General features: G+C 55.0%; 1 protein-coding gene across 2 annotated transcripts in view; it reads right to left on the bottom strand.

The window, feature by feature from the left end:
• MIDEAS (mitotic deacetylase associated SANT domain protein) overlaps positions 1 to 12,815 on the bottom strand; it is a 69,061-nt gene that overhangs the window by 31,978 nt on the left and 24,268 nt on the right. Inside the window, exon 1 of one of the 2 annotated variants that reach the window (XM_032135063.2) lies at positions 9,299 to 9,859. The exons of the other annotated variant lie outside the window; for it this stretch is intronic. The gene's annotated coding sequence lies outside the window, so the exon portion shown is untranslated. Of the gene's footprint in view, positions 1 to 9,298; positions 9,860 to 12,815 lie in introns of those variants that run through there. 2 annotated transcript variants of the gene reach the window in all.

The following is a 12,815-nucleotide window of genomic DNA, read 5'->3' as shown; positions in this document are numbered from 1 at the left end:
AAAAGCCCCTGGAAGCCAAGAGAGCCCAAAGGGTGTTGAGGTGTGGGGGACTGCAGAGGTGAGCTGGAGGCTGCAGGCTCTGCACCATCTCACTCCGGAATAAAAGCCTCCATGCCACATGGAGAAAGGTGGCTTGGGCCTCTCTTCAGAGCCAACTGGCAAAGCAGGGCCCAGCTGGGAAAGCTGAACAGATTCCAAATATCAAGGGATGTCAATGTTTACCTACTCCAATTCCTCATTCCACAGAGCAGTCCAGAGAAGGAAATAAACTCGCCCGAGGACACACAGCCAGGAGCAAAATCAAGGACTCCAGTAACAATGCTTCATGCCTCCATTCAGGCAGGCCCCACCACTTGGCAAGACACTGGGCAAAGCATGGAGCCAAGGTTTATCCCAACATCACACAGACAAGGCTTCATCAATACCTCCAGCATTTCCATTGAAGGTGCTACTATGTGCCAGGCATGGTGCTAAGCACACTACACACAGTATCCTGTGTAATCGTCTCACAGAAAGGTAGATATTATCATTATTATTTTTGTAGAGATGGAGTCTCATTTTGTTGCTCAGGCTGGTCTTAAACTCCCGGCCTCAAGGGATCCTCCCAACTCAACCTCCCAAAGTGCTGAGATTACAGGCGTGAGCCACCACACCAGGCCATCAAGGTAGGTATTATTACTCCTCCTTTCTAAACAAGAAATCTGAGAAGACCTGAGGTCAAATCACTTGCCTAAGGTCACAGCAGTACAGAGGCAAGGCCAGGACTGGCACCTAGGCCTGCCTGTTCTGCAAACTTCCTCCCTCAAGAGTTTCAGACTTGGATGTCACACCAGGCTGCCTGGGATAGACAGCAGCAGCCTCTGGGTTGCTCACGTCTGCTCCCTAGAGAGCAGCTTCAGCTGGCCTGAAAACCACCATAATGTTCTGAGATGTGGCTGGTTAGGTAAAGTGGGTGGAGAGGCCGGGCAGGTGAGTGGCTTTGAAGGTGAAGAGGCTACAGGTGATTACCTCCAGTGGGCCAACCTGTGGAGGGCTTGGCATCTTTGCCTAAGAGGAAGCCACACCCCTTCCACACCCTCCAACTCCACAACTGAGGTTAGCCAACAGCTCTTTAAAAATAAAGCCAGGCCGGATGCAGTGGCTCCCGTTTGTAATCCCAACACTTTGGGAGGCCAAAATAGGTAGACCACCTGAGGTCAGCAGTTTATGAGACCAGCCTGACCAACATGGAGAAACTCTGTCTCTACTAAAAATACAAAATTAACCAGGCACGGTGGCACACACCTGTAATCCCAGCTACTCAGGAGGCAGAGGCAGGAGAATCACTTGAACCCAGCACATGCCTGTAATCCCAGCTACTCGGGAGGCTGAGGCAGGCGAATCGCTTGAACCCAGGAGGCAGAGGTTGCAGTGAGCCAAGATCGTACCACTGCACTCCAGCCTGGGTGACAAGAGCAAAGATCTGTCTCAAAAAAATAAAGTCTTGGCTTTCCCCTGCTTGTCAGATAACCCGAGTCCCCATAGAGTCCAGGCTCCTGTCCCTTCTCCTGGCACCCTGAGCTCTGGGTCAAATCAGTTCTCTGCTTGGGTTCCCCCACTCAGGACACTGAGCATTAGCCCCCAGCCACAGCCACCCACATCTCCGCATGGTGCTCTCAGAGCGTTGCTTCTCCCAATAACTTAACTTCCTAAAGAAAATCTATTCATCGCACATCCCGAGTAGAGGAGACAGAGGTGCCCACTCACTCCAAAGATCATTTGTCCAAACCTCAATTTCATGGCTCATAGAACCAAGACCTCAAAGGTAAAATGACCTGCCTAAGGACACATGGCTGACTACCTGAGTAGAGCTATAGTGACGGCCTCCCAGGTAGATGTTCTCACACTTAGCACCCCTCAGACCTGGCATTGCCAGGTCCTTGACATTCATCTGGGGGAGGTAAAGCAGGAGGTGTAGCATGTGTGTCAAGCCTACCAAGTCTTCATCAACCCAGGCTCTCCTGACTGGTCAGGGCTGGAAAGGGCCAAGACCCACCTGGTGCGTGGGGATGGATGGGTCGGTGTCTGGCAGTGTGGTGTGAGAGTAAAGAACGGGGGAAATATGGCTCCCTAGTACATGCTAGTGACCAGGAAGCACAAAAATTTGCCACCAGCAGAGGGGGGAGTCTCAGTATGGCTGCCTGGGGCCTCCTAGAAGGGCTGCAAAGTGGGCACAGAGAGACACTCATTTGACTCCAGAGCCATCACATCAGCCTCACGCCCTTCCTCAGGCCCTGGTCAAGATGCAAGACTTTTGCCAAAGGCTCACACATTCTTTGCATTTCTCCAGTCTCTGAGCAGCTGCTGCAGGGCCTTTTCTCCTATGTTGATTTATTCTTTATTGTTCCTGAAATACACCCAGAGGCCTTTGGCACAGCATGTGGGCACAGCAGAGCATCCAGCCCAAGCCCCAAGTACACACCAACCAGACTCTCTGGGACCTAGGCCAAGCCAGCTGGAATGATGGGCCCCAGGTCAGACCCAGCAGCCAAGAAGGGAGACCAAAGATCCCACCTAGCCCCAGCCTTTGATACCCAGAGCTGTTCTCAGTACCTCAGAGGCTGGGATACCTTTAAGGGGGAGGAGACACTTGGGAGGTCCCCAGGAAGCCCACACTAAGCTGAAACCAAGCCTTTCCCCTCTTTCTGTGCATGTGCCTGGCCGGGCAGTCCCCAGGCCCACAGCTGAGTCCTCCACAGAAGGGCCTCAGGGCTCAAGGCTGGGCTCCTGGCTGCCCTGTGAAGCATCTGGAGAGGGAGGCAGCAGGGAGGTCTTCCCCACCCTTCCCAGCCCAAAATATCTCCCCTATCAGCCAGTCTAATGGTGCCCGAATTCCTACTATCAGCACTTCATACCAAGGATCAAAACATTGTTCCTTGTGCACATGAAAATAGCCGGAGGAAGTGTGGGAGCTGCAGGGTAAAAGTAGTCAGGGGCAATGTGTGCTGGCTTCTCCAATCACTAGCCTCTGTGAGCCTGGGGTTCCCTATTGGTGAATGGGCACAACAGTTTCATCTTAGTTATTGTGGGATTCAATGAGGTAATACATAGATGAAGCGCCGCCTGGCACAGGGTACGCACTCAATAAATGTGATTCCTGTCTCCCTTGCTGGGTAGGGGTGGCTCAGACATCGTTATCAGTCTTTAACACCTTGGAGGAAATGAATAGTCCAACTCTTCCAGTTCCACAGCTGGCTGAGAGCAGGGCTGGCCAGGCAGGGGCAGGACAGGGAGACTCAAAGTCCTAGCAACAGTGTGGGGCTCTGCAGGCACGCAGAGCTTCTGGCCTACAGACCCAGGAGAGAGATGTCTGGCCAGAAAGTCCAGAGGGCACCCAGCACAGGCCTCCTTTAAACTCAGCTTTGCCAGCAGGGCCTGCCTACAGGGATACCGGGGGATGAGGGTGTTTCCCAGATAATACCAGCAGAGCTTCCAGGCCCAAAGGATGAGCTGCCACCCTCCTGGACTCACTCTAAGAAGATCAATAAAGAGGAAGGTGCAATGGCCAGAGGGAGGCTAAGGAAGGGCTGCAGGAAGTAGAAGGGACTCCAGTGTGGCAGAGACACAAGGCCTGCAGAAAGCAAGCAAGCCTGCCCAGAGGCCACCACAGTAAATGTCCCACAAGTGGAAGCGCCCGCCTGGTTATTTTTGGCAACTCTTCTGCCCAAAGCCAGCAAGGAAGGGCAGCTGCTAGCAACATGGAAGGGCTGTTTACACTCAAGTGTGCAAGCACTGCAACAGGGACAGAAAGCACAACTAGCAGCCACCATGCAGACGGGCCTCTGCCCCATTTTTCCCCTTCCAACTGTCCCCCATTGTGTGCTGCACAGCTGACACAGTGTGGGTACTTCTGCTTTCACTCAGCTCCAGCCTCCCAACCACAGGACTCACTCACGCACATGCAAACAAATAAATAATTATGGAGCCAGCTGAGGACTGAGCCACACCCAGGAGCCAAGACAGTATTCCTTTGGATTGTTCCTGCACTCAAGCTGCCCTCCCAGCTTCCAAACTGGGAGGAGCAGCAACCAGGCGCAGGACACAGGAGCAGTCCCTTTCCACCCTCCCAAAGTGAAAGTGGAGACAGTCTTCAGAATCTCAAGCTTCTCACCACCTCTCGGCTTCCCCATTTGAAAATGAAGGATTTGGACTAGATGTCCCAAATGGTTTCCTAGCTCTGGAATTAGGACTATGACCCGAGACCAGCTGGGGCCTCAGACAGAGGAAGGCCAGGTGGGGAGGAGGATCTGTGCCACAGCCAGGAGCTGCCAGCTCACATGCAGTCTCAGGGTTGCAAGTTATCACTTAAACCTGTTTCTGAGCTATGGGGGCCTTACCTACTAAAGCAATGGCAAGTTCTGGCAACAGTAAGCTGGATAGGGTCCTCTTTCTGCCCAACTACTGGGAAAAGCAGGGGATCAAAATCTCTCACCATTTTCCTTCTTGTCTGGATTCCAATTCCCCAGAGAAGCTGAGCGGCTTTAGAGAGAAGCCCCTTCTGGCCAGCTACAAGCCTACTGTAGCTCACTCTCTCCAACCAAGCTTTAACCGGGATAAACCTTGCCCTGTGCTTTTCCCACTCTCCTTCCTTCCCAGGACTCCTGGAGGAAGAAGCACTGCCTGGAAAAAATGCTCTCACCACGAAAGTTCCCTGCGGCTGGGAGAAAGGCAGAGGGAACAGGGAGCACCTTCCCCGGCTGGCCACAGCACGAGGCTGTGTTCCAGGAAGAGCAAGAGCAAGGGCAGCTGCCAGGGAAGCCTCAGCCCCAAGCCCCGGCTCTTCCCCACCAGCTCTTCCCCACCAGCCGAGAATGACAGCCAGCAACTGCAGCCCTCAGGGAGACCCCCAGCCCCACCCCAGCACAACTCCAGCTCTCCTCTGATAGTGGCAACTTTCTTCTTACATAATTCTTGGTATTTCCTTCACCGTTGCACATAATTTTAATGGGTAAAAGAGCCAAAGCAGTCTTTAAGGAAAAACTCCCACCCTTGGCTCTACCCAAACCTCCTGCGAGGTCACACTGCGAGGCTTCAGGTGAAACAAACAGGGGACTTTTTTTCCTCGGCTGAGAAAGCAGCCTTCCTCCTGCCCACCCACGTGAGCAGCTCAGCCTGGGGCCTGGGTGGGTAGGTTCCTGAGAGCACAATCTGATCTCTGGGAAGCTGGGCCCTCAACCCTCGGCTGCAGGGCCACAGTCTCTCTCAAAGGCACACAGACACCGGGTCTGGGCCATGTGTCTAGGGTGGAGAGGATCAAGCAGTTGTTCCCAGGGCACAATGAACTTCATTTATACAAGCTTCAGTGGCCTGGTAGATTGCTTTCCTACTATAAACAGGACAACCTTCATTTTCTCTTCCTTGATAGGAGCCAAAGGCAAACACACTGGATCCAGTGGGAACTAGTGAAATGAGAGTTGCCATCTGTTGAACACCTAGTATGTGTCAGTCACTCTGCATGCATAATCCTGTCTAACCTTCACAGCCTATGAAGTACTAGTATCATCCACATTTTACAGGCGAGGAAACTGAGGCCCAAAAAGTTAAGCAATGCCCAAAGCCACACAGCAAGAGGAGATGCTGGGGTATGAACTCAGGTCTGCCCAGGCCTCATTCCCACGCACCCATCAGACTTCCTTCAGTCACTGCCCAACTGACTGTCCACATACCATCCAGGAACGGCGTTCTGAGTGTGGAAGCAGAAGTCGGTGTGGACGAATTTTGCTGGAGGGCTCCAGAATCTGAACTGATGCTCCGACTATTATTGCTCCCAAGTGTGTGACTGCGAGAGCCCATGTCAGTGTGTGTGTGCGTGTGTGTGTGTACACACGCGTGCGCGTGCTGAGGTGGAGGGTGATCTGGATTCCAAGTTGCAGTTTCCAACATTAAAGTTATGCTGTAATGCTTCTGATTCATAAAATGAGCTCATAGTCTCACAGTATCCTGAATGTTGCTTCGAATGCAAATGCAGGTCCCTTAGTAAGAACTGGGGATTTCAGCATACTCCACCCTGGCCCGGCCCAGCATGCAATTTTTCAGTCCCAGAGTCAAGAGTTCTCATGTGCAGAAAGAAGCAATTCCTCCAACAGAATGCGGCCACTGGCTCTGCTTCCTGCCACCTGCAGTGAGTCAGGGAAGAATGGAGCCCCAGGCTGCTTCTGTACTGATGCATGCGCGCCTGCACACACACAGGAAGGGTGCCAACCTGGGCTGACCAAAGGAAGTGCCCAGGCTAGCAGATCCCTAGGGAGATGGATCCACAACTCTTTCACCCTGAGGTCCCCTTAGGGTCAGGATGACTGACACATGCACTCCACAAGGCCAGCTACAGGGCAGTGCCAGGAAACTGGGTACACCAGCCCCAGAATCACCCACGGTGGACTGACATTTTTGAAACCAGTGATGCAATGTGGGGAGGTTCCAGGAGCAGGGACTCACTGGGCCCAACACATGACAAGTAAACATTTTTTTTGATGGAGATCTTTCACTAATTTGTTCAACTAACATGCACTAAGGCCAGGCGAGGTAGTTCAAGACTGTAATCCCAGCACTTTGGGAGGCCAGCCCAAGAGTTCAAGACCAGCCTGGGCAACATGGCAAAACCCCATATCTACAAAAATACAAAAATTAGCCAGGTATGGTGATGTGTACCTGTAGTCCCAGCTACTTGGGAGGCTGAGGTGGGAGGATTGCTTGAGCCCAGGAGGCTGAGATTGCAGTGACCTGAGATTACACTACTGCACTCCAGCCTGGGTGACAGAGAAAGACCCTGTCTCTAAAAAACAAAAAAAAAAAAAAAAAACACTAAACACTTACTAGATGCCAAGCATTGTGGGACCTCTTCAAGCAGAGGCTACCAAATACTGAAATGTGCTTTAAGCATTTTACGTATACTAACTCACAGAATCCTCACAGCAACTCTATGAAGGAGATACTGTATAGGAACTCTAGCTCAGAGTCTTTGTTTTTGACCACTACACTACAGTATGTACACAAATAACTACATAAGGTGGAAATGAGTGTTCAGAAGATGGCTACAGCCTTCAGAAGTGGCATTTGAAACAGGACTAGAAGGATAAGCTGGAAACCCCCAGCCACTTTGTGGCCGTCCCCATACCAGCATGAGCAAGGTTTTCTTCTGGGAGACCCAACTGCAAGAGAGGGGCTCTCAAGGCTGAAGATTCCTGGACTGGGCCCATTCCCCTTCCCCTCTTCTGTTGGAGGTCCTGGCACCCCTGGGCAGCCTTTCTCTGGGGACTCTAGCCACAGGAGGCCCTCAGCTAAATCCACAACTGCATGTTGTCTTTTCTTGTGTTCCACTTATTGAAAGCAGCAGCCCACAGGGTCAAACACTGGGGCTATTTTAAAATCCCACATGTAAAAATTAAATTCTCATCCCCATGGGCACTCCAGGGTGCTCTTTCCTGGGGTGAGGTGAGGAGCTGACAGAGCCACGGGAGTGGGGGTTCTGCTGGCACTTGGTGAGGCCACACTGGCAGTGGGTAGGCTGTTCCAGAACAAGCTGGCAAGCTGTATGACCTGGGGGCATCCTCCAGGTTCTTCACCCCCTTGTCCTCCAGGGAGCTACACAGACCAGAGTAACCAGCCAGAGGCCAATCCAATTAGAGTGGAGACTGGACCAGGGCCATGCAACAAGATGGTTTATCACAGTAATTGAATGTTTATGCTCCTATTATTCACTGTCCAGAGCAGTTGGAAAAGGAAGACCCACGAATTCTCAACCCGGGAAGGCTTCTCCTTTTCCCTGGGTTCTGAAGCCACTTAACACCCGAGGAAAGGGTGCATTTCTCTGATCCAAAAAGGGCGTGTGCCACACCTTTGGCGGGAGACTCTGGAGCAAGACAGGTGGTTTCTCCCCTTAGCTGAGGCCTCCTAGGGAGGACTGGCTTCTTGGTCCACCTTCACCAGGCCTTCAGTCTCAACCCTGAAGCTACAGGAACAAGAAGATCCCAGACCACCTTGCCAGGCTCCCCCTGCCGGGGCAAGCCAGACATACCCTCCCCCAGCTGCAGCTGCCAACAGGGATCCCTGCATACGCGTGCCACCGGGGCCTCCGTGGCCAGCCTCTCTTCCCCCATCCCACCGCCCCCCGTGCGAGGCTCCATAGGCTGGCACACAGGTCCCACGTGGGATGGTGGAAACAGGAAGCAGCCACCGTAGTTGTGACCAACAAAGTTTTAAATGGGGCATATAACTTCCCCTTTCATCTTCTCACCAGCTCTCGCTGGAGGCTGGGCTGGGACGGACACCCGGCCTCCACTTTGGGTGGCAGCTACCTCCTCCATGTCGGCCCGCCTTGGGGCTGAAGCCTGAAGGCCCCAGGGCACACGAGGTTCCCCTTTCCTCCCCTGGACCTTTACCCAGAGGCCTTGGGGGCAACCTGACACACAAGCTCCTGCATGTGCGACTTGGGAGGCGACGTGACCAGCTCCACCAAGCCGGCCATAGGCAGGGCCCGGCCGAATCCCGGGTTTCGGCGCTGCCGCCAGGCACCAGGGAACACAGCTCCCCGAGAGGCACCGCGCGGGCTGGGCGGGCTGCGGCGGCGCGGGCGTGCGGGGGCGCGCGGGAGGATGACAGGTCTGAGGTGCGCCCGCCCGCGCGAAGCGCTCCAGCCTAGGCCTCTGCTGACTGCATTTGCCCCAGTTCCCCGCCGCCCCTGCGCCTCTGTCCCCCAAACTCCCGGCGTGGACGCCGCGTCCAGGCCCACTTTCCCGTGCACGCTGGCAGGGGAAGGGGCTCCCGCGCCAAATTCCCTCAGCTGGCGAGCCCCTCGCCGCGCCTTCCGGGCCTGGGCTCCGTCACGTCAGCCGGTCCCCGCGGACACCACGTTTCTCTCCAGCGGAGGAGGAGCAGCTGGATTCCCGAGCCGCCGCGGGCCGCCGGGTGGGGAGGGCTTTCCTGACGGGGCCGCGCCCGGGTGGGCGGGGGCCGCGCGCAAGCTGCGTAGCTGCACAAACACCGCGGGGCTGCGCTGCACACGCAGCTGCGGGCCGAGGGCGCGGGGCGCGGGCCGCGGGGGAGGGGGCGGCGGGCTGCAGGCGGCCCCCGCACGGCCACACGCGCCCGCTCCACCGCCGCCCAGGCCGCAGAAGTTCGAGCGCAGCGGCACCCTCTCCGGGCCGCGCCTGCAGAGCTGCAACCCGCCGTGCGAGCAGCCACAGCTCGCGCGCCGCCTGGGGTCCCCTCGCCGGCCCCGCCGCGTGCAGGCCTCGGCCGCCGGCCGGGCAGCCCCACTTACCAGCTCCTGCCCGGGCTCCCGGCTCCGGGCTCCCGGCTCCGGGCTCCGGCCTCGGCTGTCCCCCTTCCGCCGCGGGCCGCCGCCTTCGGTCGCCTCCGGGACTCCAGCTGCCTGCACGCACTCCCGATTTCAAAAACAAACAGGCGCCGTCGCCTTCCCGCGGCGCTCGCGGGGCTTCCGCCAGCCCGCGCCTCCCGAGGCTGGGAAGTTTGCTGGCAGGGCCCGGGCGGGACGCGCGGGCTGTCACCCCCCGTTTGCGATGCAGGAGCCTCGGCGCGCCCCGCACCCGTGCTGTCCGCCTCGCGAGCGCTCTGCCTCCCTCCGTGTCACCCCCAGTCCTGCGATGCAGTGTCAGGATTGCACGGCTCTGACTCATCGGTTGAGCTCACAGCTTGAAAAAAAAAAAAGGGGAGAGAGAGAGAGGGCGAGAGGCAACAGCGAAGGAGGAGGACTCTCTGGCGTGCTACAAAGGATTGCACAACTCGAGGCTGGGAGCGCGGAGCGCCCAGCGGCCGGCCGGCGCGCGCAGCACCGCGGCGAGCAGGAACCAGCTCTACCACTTCATCAGCACAACTGTCTCGGGGCGGCCTCAGCCAGCAGGCCCGGCGCCGCCCACTTCCTGCGACCAAATAAGGCCGGGGAAGGCGTCTTTAAACCTCAGGCGGCGGCCGGGGCTGGGGATTTCCAGCAGACCTCACCTCCACTCACGAGTCGGTCGCCGTCCCCATCCCCCGCCCAGGCTGGCGCCCCCGATGGCTTTGCTGGCGGGCCACGCTGCTAGTTCCTTTCACACCAAGGTCAGGAGGAGACGGTGACGAAATGTTTGGAAACCCATCGAGCCTGCCAGGAAAGTGTGTGTGTGATGCTGGGGAAGGCACAAGTCGCTTTCCTCCACAAAGAAACTCTCTCTGGTTTTGGATACGGTAAATCATGCACAGTCCTCTCCATGGCACTTTATTAACAGGCTCTCCGGGTTTCACTTTCTGGCTCAACAGCGTCCTGGTGCGTGTAAAGGTTATTGAGAAACTGGCCTCAGTCCCTAGAAAGGACCCACCATCTCCATCACTTAGGTGAGGAAAATCTCCTGGATTTAATTCTAGCAACTCAGGCCAGAGTGGAGCGGCTTTTCACTCCATACTCACATTTTCCCCTGCCTTCCCTAAATATCCCCCTGATCAATTCTCAGGTCCAAGCCTTGATGCCTCTTTGCCTGACTGGTGGGAAGATGGAAAACATTTTTGCAGCTCAAGAGGTTGGTTCTGGCCCCCACATTCAATGGGGCTCTAGGGCCAGGGGAAAGTTCAGGGGAGTGTGTCCTATTCTTCCAAGTTTTTTGGTGGTGGTGCGGTGGTGGTGGTGGTGGTGGTGGTGTTGGTGGTGGCGGTGGCTGTTTTTCAAGGAGATGGGTCAGAAGGAGATTTTCCTTTGAAAGAAAAACCACCGAAAAAAAACCGTGTATCCTGGCAGCCACTTTTCAAAACCCTGTGGCCAGACCTGAGAACCAGGTGCATCCCTCACTTTCTCAGGGAGAAGAGGAGGGAGGGGCAGCAGAATATGATTCTCACACACTCACTGGGCCTACAGGGCGAGGGTGGGGTGTGGAGGACACAGGCAAAACTTGGATCTTCTGCCCAGAAATCCTGCCAAACCTGCACTTGCTTCTAAGGGGGCATGGCTTTCCTGTCCTCTTCCACCTCATGTACACCTGGAAGTCACACCTCCCCAAGAGGAGAAGGGCTTATTTGCACCATGTTATGATAGATATGTCAAAATAAGGAACACTTAAAACAATCTTATCTACAAAATATAATTATGCCACAAGACTGGACCAGAGGACCTCTTGAAATCCCTTCCAGTTCAAGATCCATGATTCTGTGATTACAGTAAGTGAATAGAGGAGCTAGGGAAACCACCTTCTACAAAAAAAAGCCCGGGCTCCCCGATTTAGCATCCGTGATGACAGTATTGTTCCTGGCAGCTCTCAGAGCACTTCTCCATACAGTCTCCTGAAGAGCCCTGCATGTGAGTTTTATCCCTCTCAATCTGTGGATGAGAATACTGAGGTTCGGAGAGGTTAAGTGAATTGCACCAGGTCACAGGGCAAGCCAAGCATCTGTGACCTCACTGCTCCTCCCCCAGAGGAAGGCAGTGAGCAATTGAGGAACTGCAGTGCTCAGGCATGCAGACCCCCAAGCAGAGGCCAGATTCTCAGGGCTCCTGGCAAAGGATCAGGGTAGAGCCTTTTTACTTTTTTCATTTGCCTGATTTCTTCCCTCCCACTGACAACACATCCAAGTGAGGGAAGCAAAAGCAAAGCCATTTGGTCTCCAGTGCCCACTGCGGCCAAGTTCCTCTGCAGACCTGCGGCCATCCTGACCTCCCCTGAGAGCCCAGCCCCTGCAGTTGGCCTTAGGCCAGCCCAGAGTGAGCCCCTAAGAGCTTGTGCAGACCAGCCCAGGGATGTTCCCAACCAACCAGAAAACCTAGCTGGGAAGCACATTCCTAGAAGAGCCTGCCACCATGGAGCCAGGGCCCAGCCTTCAGGGAACAGGTGAAAGCCACTCCAAAGGAGTGGCCCAGGAAGCAGCACACATAGTGGAGGCAGGTGGCAGGGGAAATAGAGAAGTCAGTGACCCTGAAGGAGCCTTGCTCACCTTGGAGCGGCACCGCCCTTCACTACAGCTAAACTTCCAAATTCAGGCCACCTAAGAAAGGAGAGAGAAGAAAAGGGGCACACGTATGCAGGGGAGGAGGGCTCAAGACTATACCAAATAGCCCCCGCTTGGCAGGAGAAGTCTACCTCGAAAAGACAGGCAGATGAGGCTACGTAAAGAAAGCTGCAGCGCTTCTGGGAAAGCCCTGGAGGTCAGTTTTGCTGCAGATATGACGGTGCAGAATCACTGACGTATGAAGTGAAAGTTTTGGTTTTAGAAGCTCCAGCCCCTGCTACAAGTCTCTGGGGCAATCAAGAAGGTTGACCTCTCAGGGAGATGGGGAGGTGTTCCAGAGACCTTATCCACAGAGTGGGATTTTCTCCACCCTCAACCCTCTTTACAAACTGCAGGAAAAAGGACTACAGAGCTCCAGTTACCAGGGAGTGTGACAAGAGAGAAACACTCCAGGAAATAAAGCACTCTAGACAGAATCCTAAACTCTGATTTCCAACGAAGGTAGAATATGGCAAATTTGAGAGGCTTCCTAGGATCACATCAGCTCTCTGGACTCCTCTTAGAGCGGTCTGTCACTGCCCTGTGTTTCATCAGCAGTATCTAAACTATTAAAATCTTCCAAGGGTGAGGCCAGGCACAGTGGTTCACACCTGTAATCACAGAACTTTAGGAGGCTGAGGCAGGAGGATTGCTTGAGCACAGGAGTTTAGAGACCAGCCTAAGCAACGTGGCAAAACCCAGTCTCTACGAAAAAATACAAAAATTAGCTAGGTGTGGTGGCACACGCCTGTGGTCCCAGCTACTCAAGAGGCTGAGGTAGGAGGATTGCTTGAGCCCACGAGGTCAAG

The sequence above is a fragment of the Hylobates moloch genome, unplaced genomic scaffold (assembly GCF_009828535.3).
Source record: "Hylobates moloch isolate HMO894 unplaced genomic scaffold, HMol_V3 SCAFFOLD_16, whole genome shotgun sequence".
NCBI classification, from domain to species: domain Eukaryota; kingdom Metazoa; phylum Chordata; class Mammalia; order Primates; family Hylobatidae; genus Hylobates; species Hylobates moloch.
The sequence above is the reverse complement of the archived record's forward strand: the minus strand, read 5'-3'. Positions and strand labels throughout refer to the sequence as shown.